At 46.9% G+C, this 23,449-nt stretch overlaps 1 protein-coding gene across 1 annotated transcript in view; it reads left to right on the top strand.

The window, feature by feature from the left end:
• The first annotated feature begins 732 nt into the window (after positions 1-732).
• LOC143804859 (magnesium transporter NIPA2-like) overlaps positions 733-23,449 on the top strand; it is a 112,833-nt gene continuing 90,116 nt past the window's right edge. The window contains exon 1 of the mRNA XM_077283379.1: positions 733-914. The gene's annotated coding sequence lies outside the window, so the exon portion shown is untranslated. The remainder of the gene's footprint in view (positions 915-23,449) is intronic.

A 23,449-nucleotide genomic window follows, 5' to 3' on the forward strand; every position in this document is an offset into this window, starting at 1 on the left:
AATGGGCAAAACAAAAATTGGAACAGGACCCTCAGTTTACACAGAACATTATGTTCAGTGATGAGGTGAACTTTTTGGTGGGCCATTTATATGGGTACACCTAAATAACATTGGAATGGTGACAGTTTTCTTGCGTAAGGCATCTTACATTGAAATCTGCTGCAATGACCCGGGTACTGCATTCACCAGACATCAACACAATTTCTATCCGCTCATCACGTGTTAACCACTGCAACATGTCAATGGGTGTAAACATAGAGAAACTTGTAAATAACTCATGAAAGAATAAAGTTACATTAAAACCACACACTACATTGTTTTTCTTGTGAAATTCTCAATAAGTTTCATGTGTCACATGACCCTCTTCCCATTGGAAAAAATAAAGTTGGATCCAAAATGGCCGCCATGGTCACCATGGTCACCACCCATCTTGAAAAGTTTTCCCCCTCCCATATACTAATGTGCCACAAGCAGGAAGTTGATATCACCAACCATTCCCATTTTATATAGGTGTATCCATATACATGGCCCACCCTGTATATAAATATCAGTGTATGTATGTGTGTGTATCAGCCACGCCCACTCCACATAGCAACCAATCACTAATCATCTTTCATTTCACCAGAGCTGTTTAAAAGAAGCTGAGCTATGATTGGTTGCTATGAGCAGCAGTTTTCCTTGTAGACAGTTGTGGTACCTGAGGCCTATTAGTCTTATCATTTCTATGGTGTTATCGTCCTTCTGTAAAGCGGGAAATAACACAATTTATTACCGTGCCGACACAGACCACCCTCTGCCACAGACTGCAGGGGCCCAGAATCAGGAACTTCTCTTTGTCCGGCATGAAGCATCTCATTAACCTAAACCGTCAAACACATTAAAAAAGAAAAACAAGACAGATTTCTCCAACCCAGGTATCATTTCAGTTGGTTAACAGCGCCAACCTGACAATGTTGTCTGTCCGGATGATGTGGGATATGAGGGGTAGTCGGTGGCTCTGGCTGATGGGATGATTGGGACATTAGTGGTAGTAGTCCGGTGGCTCTGGCTGATGGGATATTAGGGGTAGTAGTCCGGTGGCTCTGACGGGATGATGTGGGATATTAGGGGTAGTAGTCCGGTGGCTCTGACAGGATGATGTGGGATATTAGGGGTAGTAGTCCGGTGGCTCTGACGGGATGATGTGGGATATTAGGGGTAGTAGTCCGGTGGCTCTGGCTGATGGGATATTAGGGGTAGTAGTCCGGTGGCTCTGACGGGATGATGTGGGATATTAGGGGTAGTAGTCCGGTGGCTCTGACAGGATGATGTGGGATATTAGGGGTAGTAGTCCGGTGGCTCTGACGGGATGATGTGGGATATTAGGGGTAGTAGTCCGGTGGCTCTGACGGGATGATGTGGGATATTAGGGGTAGTAGTCCGGTGGCTCTGATGGGATGATGTGGGATATTAGGGGTAGTAGTCTGGTGGCTCTGATGGGATGATGTGGGATATTAGGGGTAGTAGTCCGGTGGCTCTGATGGGATGATGTGGGATATTAGGGGTAGTAGTCTGGTGGCTCTGGCTGACAGGATGATGTGGGATATTAGGGGTAGTAGTCTGGTGGCTCTGATGGGATGATGTGGGATATTAGGGTTAGAAGTCCGGTGGCTCTGATGGGATGATGTGGGATATTAGGGGTAGTAGTCTGGTGGCTCTGGCTGACAGGATGATGTGGGATATTAGGGGTAGTAGTCCGGTGGCTCTGATGGGATGATGTGGGATATTAGGGGTAGTAGTCCGGTGGCTCTGGCTGACGGGATGATGTGGGATATTAGGGGTAGTAGTCCAGTGGCTCTGGCTGATGGGATGATGTGGGATATTAGGGGTAGTAGTCCGGTGCTCTGGCTGATGGGATGATGTGGGATATTAGGGGTAGTAGTTCAATGGCTCTGGCTGATGGGATGATTGGGATATTAGTGGTAGTAGTCCGGTGGCTCTGACGGGATGATGTGTGATATTAGGGGTAGTAGTCCAGTGGCTTTGGCTGATGGGATGACGTGGGATATTAGGGGTAGTAGTCCAGTGGCTCTGGCTGATGGGATGATGTGGGATATTAGGGGTAGTAGTCCGGTGGCTCTGGCTGATGGGATGATTGGGATATTAGGGGTAGTAGTCCTGTGGCTCTGGCTGATGGGATAATGTGGGATATTAGGGGTAGTAGTCCGGTGGCTCTGGCTGATGGGATGATGTGGGATATTAGGGGTAGTAGTCCAGTGGCTCTGGCTGATGGGATGATGTGGGATATTAGTGGTAGTAGTCCGGTGGCTCTGGCTGATGGGATGATTGGGATATTAGGGGTAGTAGTCCTGTGGCTCTGGGTGACGGGATGATGTGGGATATTAGAAGTAGTAGTCTGGTGGCTCTTGGCTGAAGGGATGATTGGGATATTAGGGGTAGTAGTCCGGTGGCTCTGGCTGATGGGATAATGTGGGATATTAGGGGTAGTAGTCCGGTGGCTCTGGCTGATGGGATGATGTGGGATATTAGAGGTAGTAGTCCAGTGGCTCTGGCTGATGGGATGGTGTGGGATACTAGAGGTAGTAGTCCGGTGGCTCTGGCTGATGGGATGATGTGGGAAATCTGTTCATCTTTGCACCCGAAGGAAAACCCAAAAAATGTTTACCAAAAGGCTCTTGAATGAGTTGAAAATAAAATACTATCAATATTTGGGTAATCATTTGGTTAATTTGTGTTGCAAATCTGTAGTGTTGAATATATGATGTGAAATGCTTTTATCTGCAATATCTAATATATAATTGCCTAGAATACTACTTCCTGCAATTTGTGCCAACTTCCGTGGCTTTGTCCGGAGCTAATGTCCGGAGCTAATGTCCGGAGCTAATGTCCGGAGCTAATGTCCGGAGATAAGTGACGTCACCAGTGTCCTACACCCAGGCAGAGCACAGGGGCCCCAGGCAGCATATGGGGCCCCAGGCAGAGCACAGTGGCCCCAGGCAGAGCACAGGGGCCCCAGGCAGCATATGGGGCCCCAGGCAGAGCACAGGGGCCCCAGGCAGCATATGGGGCCCCAGGCAGAGCACAGTGGCCCCAGGCAGCATATGGGGCCCCAGGCAGAGCACAGTGGTCCCAGGCAGAGCACAGGGGCCCCAGGCAGCCTATGGGGCCCCAGGCAGAGCACAGGGGCCCCAGGCAGCATATGGGGCCCCAGGCAGAGCACAGGGGCCCCAGGCAGCATATGGGGCCCCAGGCAGAGCACAGTGGCCCCAGGCAGAGCACAGGGGCCCCAGGCAGAACATGGGGCCCCAGGCAGAGCACAGGGGCCTGAGGCAGCATATGGGGCCCCAGGCAGAGCACAGGGGCCCCAGGCAGAGCACAGGGGCCCCAGGCAGCATATGGGGCCCCAGGCAGAGCACAGGGGCCCCAGGCAGCATATGGGGCCCCAGGCAGAGCACAGTGGCCCCAGGCAGAGCACAGGGGCCCCAGGCAGAACATGGGGCCCCAGCCAGGCAGAGCACAGGGGCCCCAGGCAGAGCACAGGGGCCCCAGGCAGCATATGGGGCCCCAGGCAGAGCACAGGGGCCCCAGGCAGCATATGGGGCCCCAGGCAGAGCACAGCGATATTTTGGACCACTGTGCGGTGTTTCAGACCCCCTGTGTGATGTCTGGGGCCCTGTTCTTAAGTATATTAAAGATTAAAGTAACGTATATTAAAGTATATTATAGATCAAATTTGACACGTTTATTAGCACCATTGAGTGATATACTCAAGAATGACATAATTTTTCAACATTTTATGGTTTCAAACTGTAAACACTCAGAGTTTTTTTTACTTCAACCAGAAAACCTTAACGGTTCATAAAAAACTTGACTGTTCAGGATATGATAAAAGTCATAGTATTCTGAATCTTTAACTTATAAAGATACCTTTACATGGGGTGATTATTGGTTCCAGAGAGGCTTTCGGCCGATAATCGTACACATGGCTGGTGACAGGACAATACAATATAAACGTTCAAAGGTAAACACTGATAACATTAAAATCTAATATATAATTGCCTAGAATACTACTTCCGGCAATTTGTGCCAACTTCCGTGGCTTTGTCCGGAGATAATGTCCGGAGATAAGTGACGTCACCAGCGTCCTACACCCGCTCAGGGTGGACAAAGATATATGCCTTCGTGGTGCGCGGCACTTTTCTGATTGGTTGCCGCCTGCCGCGAGCGACCAATCAGAAATGTGCCGTACTGTCAAGAATTGTCAAGAGCTGGTGAGTGCAGCCATTTTTTGTTCTTTCTTACTATTATTTATTAATTGTATTATTCTTACATTTGAATAAATAAAGTATATATGGATTCTAGACTCCCGATTCTTTAGAATCGGGCTGCCATCTAGTAACCATTATAATTTGTTATAACTAACCACAGTTTGTTACTATGCCCGGGTAACGCCGGGCTCTTCAGCTAGTACTCTATATAGAAAGCTATGTAGGGGCTCATACTGTATATAGGTGCTGTGTAGGAGCTCATACTGTTTATAGGGGCTATGTAGGGGCTAAAACTGTGTATAGGAAGCTATGTAGGGGCTCATGCTGTATATAGGACGCTATGTAGGGGCTCATACTGTATATAGGGAACTTTTTAGGGGCTCGTACTGTATAGAAGGTTGTGTGGGGGCTCATACTGTATTTAGGGGGCTGTGTGCGGGCTTATACAGTATATAGGGGGATGTCAACATACTTAATTCTGCGCAATATTAACTGACAAACACACAAAGCACCCAAAACAGTTCTATGTTCCAAATGAGTGAATAAAAACAATCTTTATTTAGTATCAAAACAAATAAAAGGCATAGTGGGAGTTAATCACGCAACATAGCAGCACATAAGAATAAGGGCCGGTCAACAACACAAGGAGTTGGTGTTAGTGAGAGATATTTAAAGCAAACCAACCAATCATATCACAAGTTGAATTAGGTCAATGTGCATCACAACTATTCAGTATATCTGTTATACATAACATGTGCACTAGCCCAATATTTACAGCAATCAATAGATCAAGGTTTAATGGAGTACATTCCAAAACTAGAGTTCAACCCCTCGTGCCGACCACAGCCCACCCGACGCGCTTTTCGGAAAGCGTGTCCTTCCTCAGGGGTGATTAACTCCCACTATGCCCTTTACTTGTTTTCATACTAAATAAAGATTGTTTTTATTCACTCATTTGGACCATAGAACTGTTTTGGGTGCTTTGTGTGTTTCTTATTGAATATGCAGTTTGTCCTGCACATGTCCATGTATGCACAGAAGATATTATTTTGCTGTACAATTTGACCTTTCTGTGATTTATCTTCTTCTGATTGCATACTATGTTCTCCCTGTACTTGTCTCAATATTAACTGATAATAATAATATAAAATATTAATACGTTACTATTAATATTTGGCAAAATTAATGTCAGCTTCTTGATTCTGCCTCCACAACAGTTAGGCTATGTGCACACGTTGCTGTTTTTACCGCGGAACCGCAGCGATTTGCGGGTCCACAGCAGTTTCCATTGCGTTTACAGTTACATGTAAACCTATGGAAACCGCAATCCGCTGTGCACATGCTGTGGGAAAAACCGCGCAGAAACGCAGCGGTTTACATTCCGCAGCATGTCACTTCTTTTGTGCAGAATCGCGGCGATTCTGCACACATAGGAAAGCATTGATCCGCTTACTTCCCGCATGGGGCTATGCCCACGATGCGGGAAGTAAGCGGATCATGTGCAAATGGTACCTGGGGTGGAGGAGAGGAGACTCTCCTCCAGGCCCTGGGAACCATATTTGTGTAAAAAAAAAAGAATTAAAATAAAAAATAATGATATACTCACCTCTCAGCGCTGCACGCAGCCGTCCAGTCGCAGGGTTGCTATGCGAGCAGGACCTGCGGTGACGTCGCGGTCACATGACCGTGACGTCACGAAGGTCCTTCTCGCACAGCATCTTTGGAACCGGACCGCCGCGTGCAGTGCCGAGGAGATCGGACGTCAGAGGGTGAGTATAACCATTTTTTAATTATTTTTAACATTACTATTGATGCTGCATATATGCAGCATCAATAGTAGGAGTAAACCCGCAGCAGAAACCGCAAGACAAACCGCGATAAATCTGCAGGGATAACCGCAGCGGTTTTGCCCTGCAGATTTATCAAATCCGCTGCGGGAGAACCCGCAGAGGACCCTCCCTACGTGTGCACATAGCCTTACGCTCTCTCATGTGGTCTGTTGGGAAAATGAATTGCCCACCCTTGATCTGGAGCATTATTAGCCCTCGTGCTCAGACTGTAGATTTTTCCTCTAGACTTTGGTATAATTCTGTTAGCAGGTATCTCTCCCTATCCGGTATTGGTTGTGTATAGTATTACTACATAGTGCTGTAAGATACAGAAAATAATATGGCTACTCCCAATGCTGTTAGGCACGTGGGCAGACTGTGCCCGTCACCCTCAGGAATATACTTTGTTGTCATATCTACAATAATTATTTGATTACAACATAAAGCCATCATAAATGACGTACCATAAATGTATTGCACACACTGACTAACGATGGGGAGAAGATGACACGAGTGGTGTGGAATTAATAAAAACTTCCTTTATTCCATCATTATGTTAAAGTGTCACATAGGGGTAGGTAGAAAGTGAATGTGTTTCAACTGTGCATCGGGGCATCTAATGCTGCGACTAGGAGGGTTGCACTGTCGAATCGTGTCAAATTTCTACCTACCCTATGTGATTATAATATAAGTGTTTATTTTTCCAAAGCCACTTGTGTCATTTTTTTCCCTTTTTTCCCGGAATTGTTTTCCCCGGAGCTGGGGAGTTGACTGCGGCTTTCTACATGTGCGATGGTCCATGTCATATATCCATTAAGCGAGTTCTCGCTCTCCTACTACTGTTGACTCTTAAGGTTCGTGTATATAGTTCCTTCTGTATATGGTGACGTTAAACTTCCTTTTTTGTTTTGTTAAGTCAATGAAAGAATTTTTTTTGCATGAAATGTTTCAGGAAATGCCGTCACGTGTGAAGTTTGCAGGGTCCTCTCATCTATCGGACCGGGCTTCCTGGCGCGTTCCATGGGTTAAGACTAAATCTTGAAGTCACCTCATTCCATGGATGTTCAGCAAATTATATAAGAATCATTAGTGATTGGATTGTAGAAGCTGAAGTCACCGGAATTCATCTCTTCTGGGACAATTACATGCAGGAAGTAAGGCAGAGACATCAGGGAGGAAGTCTAGGAAATAATGGCTGACAGGTCGTGGTGGAGTAAAATGCCATCAAAGACATGCAATAGACATGAAGCACACGCGGCACTTTCATGTTTGGGCGCTATCTCGCCTGACTAGTTCAAACATAATGTGGTTAAAAGCAAGGATGAAACGCCTTCTCCTACAGGTTTTCACTAGCTTTGTGATATCCCCAACCCTTCTTCTGGCTAGGAGGCCTCTGTGGCGTCATGGATGTGGCAAGGTAATAGAAACAATCCAAGCAATGGCCATCACTCACATCTTCATAAAAGAATTGCTTTACTGATCCAGTGATGTAAAAAAGCACAAAAATGGTTGAACACTTGTGATGAGCGAACCTGTGGATGTTCAGGTACACCAGGTTTGGGCAGCCTTTTCAATAAGTCCTGTTCAGGGCCCAAACTTGACTCCGAACCCCATTAAAGTCAATGATGACCAGAACTTAAGTGCTGCAAAATGGTTGGAGTAAGGGCTAGGGAGCTGCAAAAGGAAGAAAAATGGGGGCAAGAGTAGGACAGTGGCTCTGCAAACAAAGGTGGATAGGAAAATGACTTAAAGGGGTTTTGTCACCATAGCAATCATGGTAAAATAGGAAGTAAATGCATAACATAAAAAATGTAACAGTGTCCTCACAGAGACTGAGGTTTGCATCTTCCAGTCCAGTTAAAAATGTCACCCACAGAACTTGGGCCACAGTACCCCTACATTGGCAGCTTACAAATTTCACATTTCCCCCACAGGGCATGTTTCCACATTTATCCCACAGAAGCTAACAAAGATGACCCACAGGGCATGTTTCCACATTTATCCCACAGAAGCTAACAAAGATGACCCACAGGGCATGTTTCCACATTTATCCCACAGAAGCTGACATGCTCAGTGTGACCTACAATGACGCCGGCAATGGGAAGTGAGTGACGTTCAATGTTTTGCATGCATGTGTCCATTAACTCCATGGGTTACAGGTGAATCACACCACTATCTGTGCTATATAAATCCACAGGAAAACGGCCCCAGTTCCCCTGATGAAGCAACATGCGAAACGCGCGTTGGGGTACTGGGCAGTGTGGTACAAGCAATATGACATGGTTTGTTAAGTCACTAACTCTAGTCTATCTGCATATATGGTTATTCATTATAAATGGGTGCACTATGACTTCATGAGGCCTGTTTATAATATCTTTTCATGGCAGTCTTATGACCTATCTATAGCATGAAGTTACTTGTTCATAACTCTTGATCAGTTCTAAATAGCTATGTTTATATGCTATAGGTCTATATACCTATGTCTGTGATTGGAATATAGTGACTTGTGTACTGTAGAATTATTTACCAACCTTGATGCAAGAACCAACGATCCTAAACTCTTTTTAAGAGGGTTTTTTAGGGGCAGGTTATATGTAATGTCTGTTTGGCTGTGTGATACATTTAATTAATAAATAATAAAATAATTGATATACCGTATATACTCGAGTATAAGCCGACCCGAGTATAAGCCGACCCCCCTAATTTTGCCACAAAAAACTGGGAAAACTTATTGACTCGAGTATAAGCCTAGGGGGGAAAATGCAGCAGCTACCGGTAAATGTCAAAAGTAATAATAGATACCAATAAAAGTAAAATTAATTGAGACATCAGTAGGTTAAGTGTCTTTGAATATCCATATTGAATCAGGAGCCCCATATAATGCTCCATACTGTTCATTATGGCCCCATAAGATCTTCCATATTAAAATATGCCCCATATAATCCTGCATAAAGGTTAATAAAGGCCCCATAAGATGCTCCATAGACACATTTGCCCAATATAATGCTGCACAAATGCTGATTATGGCCCCATAAGATGCTCTATAAAGATATTTGCCCCTTATAGTGCTGCACAAACGTTATGGCCCTATAAGATGCTCCATACAGACACTTGCCCCATATGCCGTAGTGCCCTACAAACGTTAATTATGGCCCCATACAGACACTTGCCCCATATAGTGCTGCACAAACATTATGCCCCTATATAGTGCTGCAGAAACGTTATGGCCCCATATAGTGCTGCAGAAACGTTATGGCCCCATATAGTGCTGCAGGAACGTTATGGCCCCCATATAGTGCTGCAGGAATGTTATGGCCCCATATAGTGCTGCAGGAATGTTATGGTCCCATATAGTGCTGCAGGAATGTTATGGCCCCATATAGTGCTGCAGGAATGTTATGGCCCCATATAGTGCTGCAGGAATGTTATGGCCCCATATAGTGCTGCAGGAATGTTATGGCCCCATATAGTGCTGCAGGAATGTTATGGCCCCATATAGTGCTGCAGAAACGTTATGGCCCCATATAGTGCTGCAGGAATGTTATGGCCCCATATAGTGCTGCAGGAATGTTATGGCCCCATATAGTGCTGCAGGAATGTTATGGCCCCATATAGTGCTGCAGGAACGTTATGGCCCCCATATAGTGCTGCAGGAACGTTATGGCCCCCATATAGTGCTGCAGGAATGTTATGGCCCCATATAGTGCTGCAGGAATGTTATGGCCCCATATAGTGCTGCAGGAATGTTATGGCCCGCATATAGTGCTGCAGGAACGTTATGGCCCCCATATAGTGCTGCAGGAATGTTATGGCCCCATATAGTGCTGCAGGAATGTTATGGTCCCATATAGTGCTGCAGGAATGTTATGGCCCCATATAGTGCTGCAGGAATGTTATGGCCCCATATAGTGCTGCAGGAATGTTATGGCCCCATATAGTGCTGCAGGAATGTTATGGCCCCATATAGTGCTGCAGGAATGTTATGGCCCCATATAGTGCTGCAGGAATGTTATGGCCCGCATATAGTGCTGCAGGAACGTTATGGCCCCCATATAGTGCTGCAGGAATGTTATGGCCCCATATAGTGCTGCAGGAATGTTATGGTCCCATATAGTGCTGCAGGAATGTTATGGCCCCATATAGTGCTGCAGGAATGTTATGGCCCCATATAGTGCTGCAGGAATGTTATGGCCCCATATAGTGCTGCAGGAATGTTATGGCCCCATATAGTGCTGCAGGAATGTTATGGCCCCATATAGTGCTGCAGAAACGTTATGGCCCCATATAGTGCTGCAGGAATGTTATGGCCCCATATAGTGCTGCAGGAATGTTATGGCCCCATATAGTGCTGCAGGAATGTTATGGCCCCATATAGTGCTGCAGGAATGTTATGGCCCCATATAGTGCTCCAGGAATGTTATGCCCCTATAAAGTGCTGCAGGAACTTTATGGCCCCATATAGTGCTGCAGGAACATTATGGCCCCATAGATGCTCCATACAGACACTTGCCCCATTTGCTGCGATAAAAAAAATAAATCACATACTCACCTCTCCGTCGCTCAGGCCCCCGCACTTTCAATAGTCACCTGACACCTGCTCCATGTTCCGGGCGCCGATCTGTCTCCAGCACTGACGTTCAGCAGAGGGTGCGCACTGACCACGTCACCGCGCCCTCTGACCTCAGCGTCAGTGCTGGAGACAGATCGGCGCCCGGAACGAGGAGCAGGTGACTATCGCGCAGCGCTGCGCTCCCCTCCCCGTATACTCACCTGGTCCTGCCGCTGTGTAGATCCTGCTTCCCCGACGCCGCAGCGCTTCATCCTGTACTCAGCGGTCACATGGTACCGCTGATTACAGTAATGACTATGCGGCTCCACCCCTATGGGAGGTGGAGCCGAATATTCATTTACTGTAATGAGCGGGACCATGTGACCGCTGAGTACAGGAAGAAGCTGAAGCTGCTGCTGCCGGCGCCGGGGAAGCAGGGACCGCACCTGGACTAGGTGAGTATTTTTAGACAGCCCCCGCTCCCCCTCCCCTGCTGACCCCCGGTATGACTCGAGTATAAGCCGAGAGGGGCAATTTCAGCCCAAAAAAGTGGGCTGAAAATCTCGGCTTATACTCGAGTATATACGGTAATTTAAGTGTTTCTGTACACATTACTTTTTTCAACTTTTTGCATCTCACATATGGTGGTAATAGGCTGTATATGATCAAGTATATGGTACCTCCATAAATATATATATTTTTGATTCTAATACTAATGGGTCTATATATCCTTTACCCCTTCTCGACATGCGCTGTACATATACTTCTCTGCGGCAGCTGCGTTTCTACAAACAGCAGTATATGCACGGTTGGCCACGGCGATCGGGTGCGGGTGTCAGTTCTGTGTATTTTCACGGCTTAACGTTATAAATGTCTGTGAAGCACCTGGGGGTTCAAAGTGTTCAATAGACATCTAGATAGGTTCCTTAGGGGGTCTAGTTTCCAAAATGGTGTCACTTTTGGGAGTTTACACTGTTTAGGCACATCAGGGGCTCTCCAAACATGACATGGTGTCCGCTAATTATGCCAGCAAATTTTACATTCAAAAAGTGAAATGGCACTCCTTACATATCCATGTCCGTTATTGTAATAATGTAATGCTATATAAATGCCTAATAACTCTGAGGTAAACAGTTTATAATAGGGTTTTTTAGGGATAGGTAATATGTACTGTCTGAGTCACGGGGTTACCGCAACAGACAGGACCCAGGAGACAGCAGCGTCTGATTGCTCCTACTCCTGAGCTGAAAAGAAGCACTTCTTCTTTTTAGATGGTGTTTATTTCTTTTGGCAAAACAGGGGTTAATTTGCTATGTTGGGAGCTCTCAGAGTCTGGGCTCTCCTCTGAGCTCGGTTAGTCACTCCTATCCCTTTTATAATTTGGGTCCTGATTCAAACACATTGTCAGAGCTAGCTTATGCTGCATAGCTTGGAGGAGAGGGGTTATATGAGGAGTTTGGAGGAGTTATCTGTGACTGGTTTGTAAGTGTGGTAATTCCCTTCCCTCCTCTTGCTTTGGTTTTACCCCATCCTCCACTCCCCATGCATTCCTCTATTATATGTGAGTATTTGTATGTATGGTATTTTCAGTTGCCCTTGTTAGGCCGAGGTCACACAGGTGACTTAAACGGACGAGTGCAATGCAATAAAAAATCGCATTGCACTCGGACCAATGTTAAAGTATGGGGTAGCTCCCAGCAGCCGATTTTTTGTCTGCCGTTTTTCTCGGTCCGAGACAATCGCAGCATGCGATATCATCCGAGTGATGTGCGTTAAAAACGGACCCCGGCAATGGAGGAGATGGAGAAATTAGTTTCTCCGCCTCCTCCGCAGCTGTGCTCCAATCCGCTCTCTGCGAGAGGCTCGGAGCACAGACGCATGACTCGGCTCCTGCTCGCAGCAGAGCAGGAGCAGAGGGTCATTAGCATATTGCATCCAGTGCTCTCGCATTGGATGTAATACGCTAGTGTAACCCCGGCCTTAGTGTTGCCTTGTTCGTCAGGTTGGTGTACTACGGTACACGGCAGCTCCCCTCGGCCCTGGGTGGGGGAAGGAAACAGATGATTCAGAAGATAAGGCAAGAGTGGAGGCCCCGGCATCTCCACCTTCAGAAGTATCCTGGGGAATAGGGCGAGCTAGGGTGCCCCCTAGTGTTAGGGACAGGAAAAGAGCCCCTGGTCCTGGGTCACCTGACAGCTGTGCCGCGACTGTGTGATATAACAAATAATACATATAATCTAAGTGTATGCATATATACAGTGTATATTATCTCTAATATAGTGGTAATAGTCTGAATATGATCTAGTATTGGGTACCTCCACAAAATATATACTCCTAATTCTATTGATAGTAGGTTTATGTATCCTCAATATCGTACTAATGGCTTATTGTGGTTGTATGGACAGATACTCCAGTCTCTGCTTGGGAACTCTGCAGCTCCTTCAGGGTTACCGTATTTTTCTGACCATAAGATGCACTTTTTTCCTCCAAATTTGGGAGGAAAGTGTGTGTGCGTCTTATGGTAGGGATGTAGCATGTGGGAAGGGGGGCAGCAGCGAGTGGGATCGTACTATTATCCCACTTCAGGAGGCAGAAAAATGTCCCCGCTGCTGGGAATCAGGCTGGGGAAACCATGTGGTCCCGATGATTAAGTGCAGTGCATATTCATTAGCTACTCCCCGCCCACCTATCAGCTGAGCGGTGAGCAGCAAATGAATGCTGCACTTAAGCAGGGACACACATGGATTCCCCAGCGCTGATTCCTGCAGCAGCTGGGGAGATCTGTGTGTCCGGGGGAGGAGGAGGCAGCAGCAGCAGGGTCCGGGGGAGAGGAGATCGCTGCCTACCTTCCTGGGCTGGAGCTGAGTGCTGTGCAGTGTGCACAAGGAGGACCTGTGATGATGTCAGAAGTAGGCGGGCTGGAGCATCACATGGCAGCACAGAGCCCTCCCTCTTCTTGACATCATCACAGGTCCTTCAGACTCCAACACTAGAATCTGCTGGCTTTCATTACCTGTGCTGTGGAAAGGCAACAAGAGGGAGGGCTCTGTGTGCAGTCATGGGATGCTTTTACCTCACCACAGGCTGGCTGCCACAATTAAGAGGTTAGTCTTTCCAAAACACAATAAAGCACCCTGCCACTCCTTTAGCGAACTGTAACTCCCAGCATGTCATAGGATCTGCAGGACATGCTGGGAGTTATAGTTCTCCCATGGGATTTTAAAGCAGCACTCCAGTGTTATTTTGCAGTGCTGGAGTGGTGCTTTCAATATAAGCCCTGTGCCCCCATTCTTATACTCACCCTCCAGCATCTTCATATAGTACTTCACAGACACCACATTGGTCCCACAGCTTCCAACATAATAACATACTATTATATATAATAACACCACATATAATAGTATGTTATTAAATATTTTACATTTTTTTGCTTCAAATACTTTTTCCCTATTTATTATTATTATTATTATTTATTTATATAGCACCATTAATTCCATGGTGCTGTACATGAGAAAGGGGTTACATACAGGGTTATAGATATCATTTACAGTAAACAAGTTTACAGTGACACACTGGTACAGAGGGGAGAGAACCCTGTCCTTGCGGACTTACATTCTATGGGATAGTGGGGAAGATACAGAAGGCAGGGGTGGGCGGCGGCGGCTCTGGCGGTGGTGAGACGGCGGCTCGGTTATTGTAGGCTGTAGGCTTTCCTGAAGAGATGGGTTTTCAGGTTCCGTCTGAAGGATCCGAGGGTGGTGGATAATCGGACGTGTTGAGGCATGGAATTCCAGAGGATGGGGGATATTCGGGAGAAATCTTGGAGGCGATTGTGTGAGGAACGAATAAGTGCGGAGGAGAGTATTTTCCACCTCTAAAACCTGGGTGCGCCTTATAGTCCGGTGCGTCTTATAGTCCGAAAAATACGGTACCTTTTTGTTTCGGTGATGCCTCTGATTAATGCCCTCCTTGTCCGGGCTGACAGTTTTGGTGGGCGCCCTCTCTTGGCAGGTCTGTAGTGGTACCACGTTCTCTCCATTTGACGATAATGGATATGATGATGCTCCAGAGATCATCAGAGATTGGGATATTTTTTTTTATAACCCAACCCTGACTTGTACTTCTCAACAACTGTGTCCCTGACTCGTTTGGAGATCTCCTTGGTCTTCATGGTGTTGTTGAGAGATCTCCTTGGTCTGCGTGGTGTTGTTTGGTTAGTGGTGCCTATTGTTAATGGTGTTGCAGCCTCTGTGGCCTTTCAGAAAAGGTAAAGTGTATATACGGACCTACATGTGACACATTGCACATTGTCACTAAACATCTGACTTATTGTTAGGGACTTCAGTGCAAAAGGGGTGAATACATTTGCATGTCAATTTTTAGCTTATCTCGTTTTGATTTGATCCCATAAGTGCAATTTAGCTCTATATTTATCTAACTTCACCAAATTAGACTATTGAGTGCTGAAGCACCACGCGCAAATCGCAAAGTTTAAATTTAAAAATATTTAAACAAAGGTTATAGTTTAACAAAATAGGTAAAAAGCTAAGGGTTATGAGTAATTTCACAAGCCACTGTATATATTGTAGCTGGCATATGCCCTGTGTGCAGTGGGTTTTGCTTCTGAGCTCTCTCCAGAGTCTCCTGACACTCTCCATGATGCCTATATCCCTCATGGGGCATTATGGCCATGACTAAGGACACATGTGGCACCCCAGGAGTTTGGGTACCACAGTAGTGCTGCCTTCCTCTCTGGGAGGGTAGTGCTATACCTGGAGATTAGTGAGATTCCCTTTGGCAGGTTATCACACACACAACACCTTCCAAATCCAGGCCAGGAGGGGGAGCTCAAAACCCTGTTTTAGGGCAGCTTCCCTGAATAAAGATCCTGGTTTGGAGGAGGAGCTAGATAGTTGGTCCCAGGAGACCAGTGAGTGTAGTTAAGTCTGTACAGACAGTCTGTGAGCGAGGACAGACAGGGATGGAGCACAGTGGAGATACAGGACTCCAGGAGGCTACGAGAAGGCCTCCACGGAGTCAGTGCGCAGAATCCGGGTATCGGGAGCCCGAGGCTTTTGTGGAGTACTAAGACGCAGAGCAGAACTGGAGGGCATAGGATTACATGGACTTTGCCCATATTCACCTGTGGTACAGCAGCACCTTGGAGCCTGGAGTCTCCGTGAAAAGATGCCAGTAAGCACGACTCAAGCTGCCTACCATACAGGTACCTGTCCCAGGACAGGGGAACGAATTAGGACTTTGCTGGGAACACTTAGTGGCAGCAGGGACCTCAGTTACAGCTAGCGCAGAGTGGAAGGCTTCTACCTGACCTGCCAAGGGGTTTCCACTTGTCTCTGGACTGCCTGGACTCCTAACTCACCTGTTGCCGGTGCCCTGGACTGTGGCCTGTCACCCATAGTAAACCAGATAAAGACTTACAGCTTCTCTCCTACATTTATTTACTGGCTATACCATCCGTGCCCTACACCATAGGACCCCTGGGGACCCCGCTTCACCTGTGGGAAGTGTAACATCTGTGCTGCCGCAACATCCCCCAGGGGACCCCTTTAATGCAGCGTTGGTCCAACTACTGACCGAATACCACAGGTTGCGTCACGACAGCCTTTGAACATTTTCCCCTATAAAGACCGTTCCCCTTTAGCATTGAGCCCCAGTGCCATGGACCGGGTCGCAGCCACCGTGACATCCCCCCTGCAGACGGGAACTGGTACCGTGTACCCCACTGCCCTGGCTGGGCGACTCAACTTTGGTGTCACAAACAGGATTTCGTGCCCTAGCATCGCCAGGTACTGTGCATCAGAGACTGTGACAGTTTGCCGCCAAAAGCCACGCCGCGTGGAGCGCGAGATGTACCTTTGTGGGCAGAGCCAGCCAGAAAGAGCGCGAAGGGAGAAACGGGTGCCGTGCTGCTGAGAGGAACGCTGGAAGTGAAGACGCCGTACAGCGGAGCCAGAAATGAGGATGCTGCAAAGTGCCAAGCGATGCACCGGAGGAACCGCTGCAGACTCCAAAGAGGAGACCCCTGCCTCTACCAGGTTAATGAGGGGGAAGAGCCATGTCTGACTCGGGAGGGAATTGGTGGCGGTCACAGCCACAGGCCCCATATCACCCCCAGGCCCCGCAGCGGATGCACCCGCAGGCCCAGTGATACCCCCAGGCCCCGCGGTGGACGCAGCCGCAGGCCCCATACCGCTACCAGGCCCCGCAGAGCCCGCAGCTCCAGTAAGCCAGCTGGACACCGCCACGGCTACAGCACCCATCATGCCCCTCTCCATGCCGTATATACCTGAAGCAGCATGGCTCCCACAGTATTCCGGAGAGTCACATGACTCTAAAGAAAGGCTCTGCAGCCTGTTTGAAGTTTAATTTATCCTTTGACAGAGCATCAGAAAATTAATATCTTAACTGGCCAACTGATTGGTGCGGCCCTGGGAAATGTAAAATCCTGGCCCGATGTGGAAAAAAGGACTGTGCAGCAGATCTTTACTAAACTCAAGGTCACCTTTGACATCCGCACCGCTGCAGAAATAAAAATTAAGTTCTTCGGGTGTAAGCAAAAAGCACAGGACAGTATATGGGACTATGCCCTTAATTTGCAGGAGGCGCTCTGGGCTGTTAATCAGGTGGATCCTAACAGCGTACAGGATGGAGATAAACTTTTGAAAGAGCAGTTCATTGAGGGGCTCCTGTCTAGCACCCACAGGACTCAGCTACGGATCCTGGCCTTGCAAAACCCTGACCTGGACTTTGCACAATTTAAGGACAGAGTCATCCGGGTGCTGCACGAACCTCCACCCAGCTGTGCAGTGCCTCTTAAGCGTCCAGCCCTCACGTACCACCAAGAGGTGGCATCATATCCTCAGGTCCCCGTTGAAGATGATGCACAGGTCCTAGATGAGGATTCTTCTACAGGACGCCTGCAGGTGCAGGAGCTGACCAAGAGTGTTGCTGCATTAGCACGGACCGTGCAGTCTCTACAGGAATCCCCTAAGGAGAAGATCAAGCTAGCTTCCAGACCGGAGGACGTCCCCTGGTGATGACAAAAGAGGATCCCACCGACCAGAGGGAGAGACGACAACCGCTATCACCAGGATGGACGACCCATCTGCCGCCGCTGAAACCAGGCAGGACACATTGCAAGGTACTGTCACTTAAACGAGCGACCCCTGGGGCAGGGGGCCAACCCCCAGGAATAGGACGACCAGGCCCACACAACTGGCAAGCCAAATACGTCAGAGGACGACCAGTTCTCCCCATTGTGATCGACAGCATCCTGATGAACGCTTTGTTAGACACTGGTTCACAGGTTACAACTATGCCTTACATCCTTTATAAGCGTTATTGGGCTGATAGAGACATTACCCGTGGTCCAGATAGTGACTTAATGATAGTAGACAGTACTGGTCAGCCTTTGCTGGGATGGGATACAAGGAGGTCACCATTAAAGTGGGGCGGGTAGAATTAAAAGCCCAAGGGATGGTGATTGTTATTGATCGACGTGAATGTAACCCTATGATGACCATTGGTACTAATGTTATTGAAAATTGTCTTGCCGAGGTTATTGTCTTATTACAACAGGTGGCAGAAACTTCTGGTTCCAGTGAGTAGAGAGTCCTGCAAAAGGAGATCAGAGCCCTGGTACAGAGACAGCAGGTAGAACTATCTGGTGGAGAAATTGGCAGTCACAGTGAGTGATCCAACCCCCATTGCAATACCCTCCAGGAGTGAAATGTTAATATGGTGTCGGGCAGCAATAGGTATCCGAGGTAAAGACTACCAGGCACTGGTAGAACCTGTGTACTCGGACAGTAAGCCTACAATCCTGACAGCCTGAGGGGTGGTTGAAGTCCGCAAGCGGAGGTTACCAGTACGTGTTATCAACTGTGGGGAGAAGGTGGTTCACTTAACTAGATATGCCACACTTGCCAAACTGTATACTGTTGATAATGTGATACAGGCGACAGAACCCTTGGTCCCGTCCAACCAGGTGGAGGACAATGGCTCTGCAGGACAAATGGAAGATTGGTGTCAGAAATTACATGTGGGCACTGACTACACCTTCACACCAGAAACAAGGGGCTTACCGGGTGGTCCATGAGTATGAACGGGTATTCAGCAAACACCCACTAGATTTTGGGCAGGTAAAAGGGGTACAACATCACATCCCCACGGAAAGTCATCCACCCATCAAGGAGAGGTACCGGCCTGTACCTCCAGCTCTTTACCAGTGTGCCAAAAGTATGCTGCAAGAGATGAAGGAGGCTGGGGTAATCAGAAAGAGTTGTAGCCCCTGGGCAGCTCCATTAGTCCTCGTCAGGAAGACGGCACCATGAGAATGTGTGTAGATTATAGGCAGATAAACAGCATCACACACAAGGATGCATACCCGTTGCCTAGAATAGAAGAGTCATTGGCTGCGTTAAAATCTGCAAATTACTTTTCTACGTTGGATCTCACCAGTGGGTAATGGCAGGTTCCCGTACCAGAGGCGGTCAAGGAGAAGACGGCCTTCACAACACCAATGGGTCTCGCTGAATTTAATTACATGCCGTTTGGACTCTGCAATGCCCCAGGAACATTTCAGAGAATGATGGAGTGCTGTCTCGGGCACAAGAACTTCGAAACTGTCTTGTTGTACCTGGACGACGTCATTGTCTTCTCCAAGACGTATGAGGATCACCTGAAGCACCTGGCCAAAGTGTTTGAAGCCCTGTCCAACTTTGGCTTGAAGGTAAAACCATCTAAATGTCACCTGTTGAAACCCAAAGTACAGTACCTGGGCCATGGGGTGAGCTCTGAAGGAGTGGCCCCAGACCCGAACAAGGTCACCATGATCAAGATTTGTCTGAAACCATGTAACCTCCATGAAGTCCGACAGTTCCTAGGGTTGGTAGGCTATTACAGAAGTTTTATTAAAGACTTCACGAAGATAGCTGCACCACAGCAAGACCTGTTAGTGGGCCAATCTAAGAAAACCAAGGGCAAGAATACCCCGTTTGACTGGAATGACAGGCTGGAAGGATCCTTCACCCAGTTTAAGTTGGCTCTCACAGGAGATGAGGTACTGGCTTACCCAGAATACGATCAACCATTTGTGCTGTACACGGATGCCAGCAACGTGGGATTGGGAGCAGTCCTGTCCCAGGTACAAAAAGGCAAGGAAAGGGTAATTGCGTACGCCAGCAGGAAGCTTCGCCCCACAGAAAGGAACCCTGAAAATTATAGTTCCTTTAAGCTGGAGCTCCTCGCCATCGTCTGGCCAGTAAGAGAGAGGTTCAAGCACTACCTGGCCTCAGCAAGATTCACAGTCTACACAGACAACAATCCGCTGACTCACCTGGAGACGGCAAAATTACGTGCTTTGGAGCAGCGATGGATAGCCCTGTTGTCTAATTACGACTTCACTATCAAGTACCGTGCAGGGCACAAGAATGCCAACTCCGATGTGTTATCCGAAATGCCCAACCTACTAGATGTGGAAGAGGATTAAGAGGAACTTGAAAAGGTAGAGCTGCCAGCTTTCCTTCACCCTGGAGCAACTCAGTACTCTCATTATGTAAGGAACAGGCACAAAAACAAACAAGAACCACCCTGAACCCATTGCCCCACCATGGATGGGCAGAGACCCAGGACAGTGACCCTGCGGTCCGTCTGGTGAAAGAGCTGCTGACGCAAGCAGATTCGCACCCTGGTCCAAATGATCCGCAACAACTGTGGAAGGAGAAAGGCAAACTATTCATCTACGATGGTAAGCTGTGCTGAAAAAACATCGATCCACGCACTCATGAGTTAGTCTGGCACATAGTGGTCCCAAGACAAGATGCGCCAATGGTCCTGGAAGCATACCACGATGGAGCAGGACACTTCGGATGGAAGAAGTTGGAGATCCTATTACAGGGAAGGTTGGGAAGGTTTTACTGGATTGGCATGAGGAAAGCCATCAAAAAGTGGTGCCGAGAGTGTGGCCCATGTAACCTGCGCAGAAAGGACCGTGACAGCCAGAGGGTTCCCCTACAGTCCATAGTCACCAAACAGCCACTTGAACTGGTGGCCTTAGACCATTTGAAGCTAACTCCAAGCCGCTCAGGCTGTGTCTACGCTTTGACTATTGTGGATCGCTACTCCAGATTCCTGGTAGTTGTACCTGTCAAGGATCAGACAGCAAAGACAGCAGCCAGATCCTTCCAACAGCACTTCTGTAGACCACATGGATATCCTGAAAAAGTACTCACTGATCTAGGACCAGCCTTTGAAGCGGAAGTATTTCAAGAATTCTGCAACCTGTATGGATGCAAAAAGATTAGAAAAACTGCGTATCACCTGCAAACCAACGGAATGGGCGAAAAGATGAACCAAGTAGTGATTGACTTACTGAAGACATTGCCTTTACATGAAAGGAACTTATGGACAGAAATGTTGCCAGACTTGTATAACCATATCCCAGTGAACTCCACCAACTGCACTCTAGCATACCTGATGAGAGGAAGATCCAGTAAACTACCTGTTGATCTAGATATGGGAGTCCTAACCCCAGAAAATACCTCACCAGATGCGGATTGGGATACTGAGAGACAACAAAAGTACAGCCAAGTACAAGAGTGCGTCAAAAGAAGTCTATCGCAAGCGAGACAAAAGCAAGAAAGAGACTATAACCAACATGCCCCTGCACTTCCCTTGTCACCAGGTGAACAAGTGCTCAAACGTAAAAGAAGACTACACAAACTTGACGACCAGCGGGTAGAAGAATCATATACTATCCTACCTTCAAACTTCGACAACACAAAAATCTGCCTAATCAGTAAAGATGGAGGAGAAACTTCAACTGCAGTATCCAGAGACCATCTCAAAGTATGCCCTGAAACTGAGGAACAAAGAAACAGACCCAGGAACATCTCCACCCAAGGAAGAAGAAAAGAAAATTCACACCGCTCTTGGAGATTTTCCCCAGTCTTGGACTCAGATACATCAGGCCATAGTGATACCTGTCTTAACTTTTCCCAGCCGGAAAGACAAGAAGTGACTCAGAAGCATCCTGAACCAGAAGAGACTTTACACCAGCAGGTGAAAACATTACATTACAGGGACTGTCAATAATAGGTGTTACCTGTTGAAAATGTTTGCATGTATTTCGTTACAGGTTAATAATGGACATTGAGGTAATGGACAGTGATTGCCCAAAAACTTTATTGTAAATAGTTTGGCACCCTCAAGGTGCTCCCTGGTTCTGCCCACTTGCTGGCGTGGGTAGAGCCTTCTTTGTTTCAGCAGACCGAAGATAAAACAGTCTGGCATGGCGAACACCTGGTCAGGATATGCCTTGAAGCCCACCCAAGCCTACGTTGGGGGTTTATGATGGGTCCCTACTGTGTAACTTATGAACATGTAGAAAGATTTTTTTACCAAACAACAATCTGAACTTCTGTATGTTGATAATCCTATCATTCCCATATTGCATGCGCTGCCGAAAACCCATAAAGGTGTTTTCCACCTCCAATGCGTCCTATCATCTCAGGTATAGGTTCATATAGTGAACACCTTGGTGAATGGCTGGATACGATCTTACAACCATTGGCACGTGTCCCTGGGTATCTTAAAGATTCTAAAGATGTATTGAACATGTTTAATGGGGTTTTGTGGAGTGAACAATGGTCTTGGTTAACTTCTGATGTTTCTTCTTTATACACTTCCATTCCACATAAAGTGGCATTGACAGCGGTTGATTTTCATTTATCTAAGTACAGCAATTTTTCTTCAGATTTTCAGTTTTTTATTTTATCAGTATTATCTTTTCTTCTATCACATAATTATTTTTTATTTGATGGCAAATTCTTTATCCAAACCAGTGGTGTTTCAATGGGTGCTAAATTTTCCCCTTCAGTTGCAAATTTAACCATGTCATGGTGGGAGGAACATTACATTTATTCTAATGATAATCCTTTTTTAAACAACATCAAATGGTACTCTAGATATATAGATGATTTACTGCTTGTATGGCAAGGTGATCAAGAATCCATTTCTAATTTTGTTTTTTATATCAATAACAATCCTTTCAACTTAAGTTTCACTCATTCATGGAACAAAAACTGTATTAATTTTTTGGATCTTTGTCTTGAGGGCATCCCCTCTGAAAACATCAGAAGTTATACCTACCGAAAAGGAACCGCAGGTAACACCATCTTACACGCCAAAAGTTTTCACCCCCCACATACCATTCAGTCAATTCCCGTGGGTGAGGCTCTGAAAGCGCAGAAACTGCAGCTCCGAGTCATCATTCAGCCGTGAAAAAACAATTATCAGACAGCGGTTCCATCAGAGAAAATATTCTAATTGGTCTGTAAATAGAGCCTTTGATATTGCTGACTCCAAACAAAGGTCAGAGCTTATTGAACCCGCCAGGACTAATAGCCGCACTCAAACAGATATTGTATCCAACACTAATTCTTCTGTTAGAGCGCATTTGACACAGCCTGTGTTGGTTTTGACGTACAGCACTTTTTTTAAATCAGTTTCTCAAATTGTCACACGCAATTTAAATTTACTTAAAGATGATCATATCATGGATTGTATTTTACAAAATGGTATTAGTATTGTTCCTAGACGAGCCCCCACTTTAGGGAATGCCTTATCCCCTAGTTTTTTACAATCTAAAAAAACTAAAAATAGTGCAGACTGGTTGTCTGTTACAGGCTGTTTCAAGTGCGGTTCACGTTCCTGCAAAACTTGCACGTACGTGAAAAAAACCGCACACTTTAATTGTTCACAAAACATAACCACGTTTTCTA

This window comes from Ranitomeya variabilis, chromosome 2 (assembly GCF_051348905.1).
Source record: "Ranitomeya variabilis isolate aRanVar5 chromosome 2, aRanVar5.hap1, whole genome shotgun sequence".
NCBI classification, from domain to species: domain Eukaryota; kingdom Metazoa; phylum Chordata; class Amphibia; order Anura; family Dendrobatidae; genus Ranitomeya; species Ranitomeya variabilis.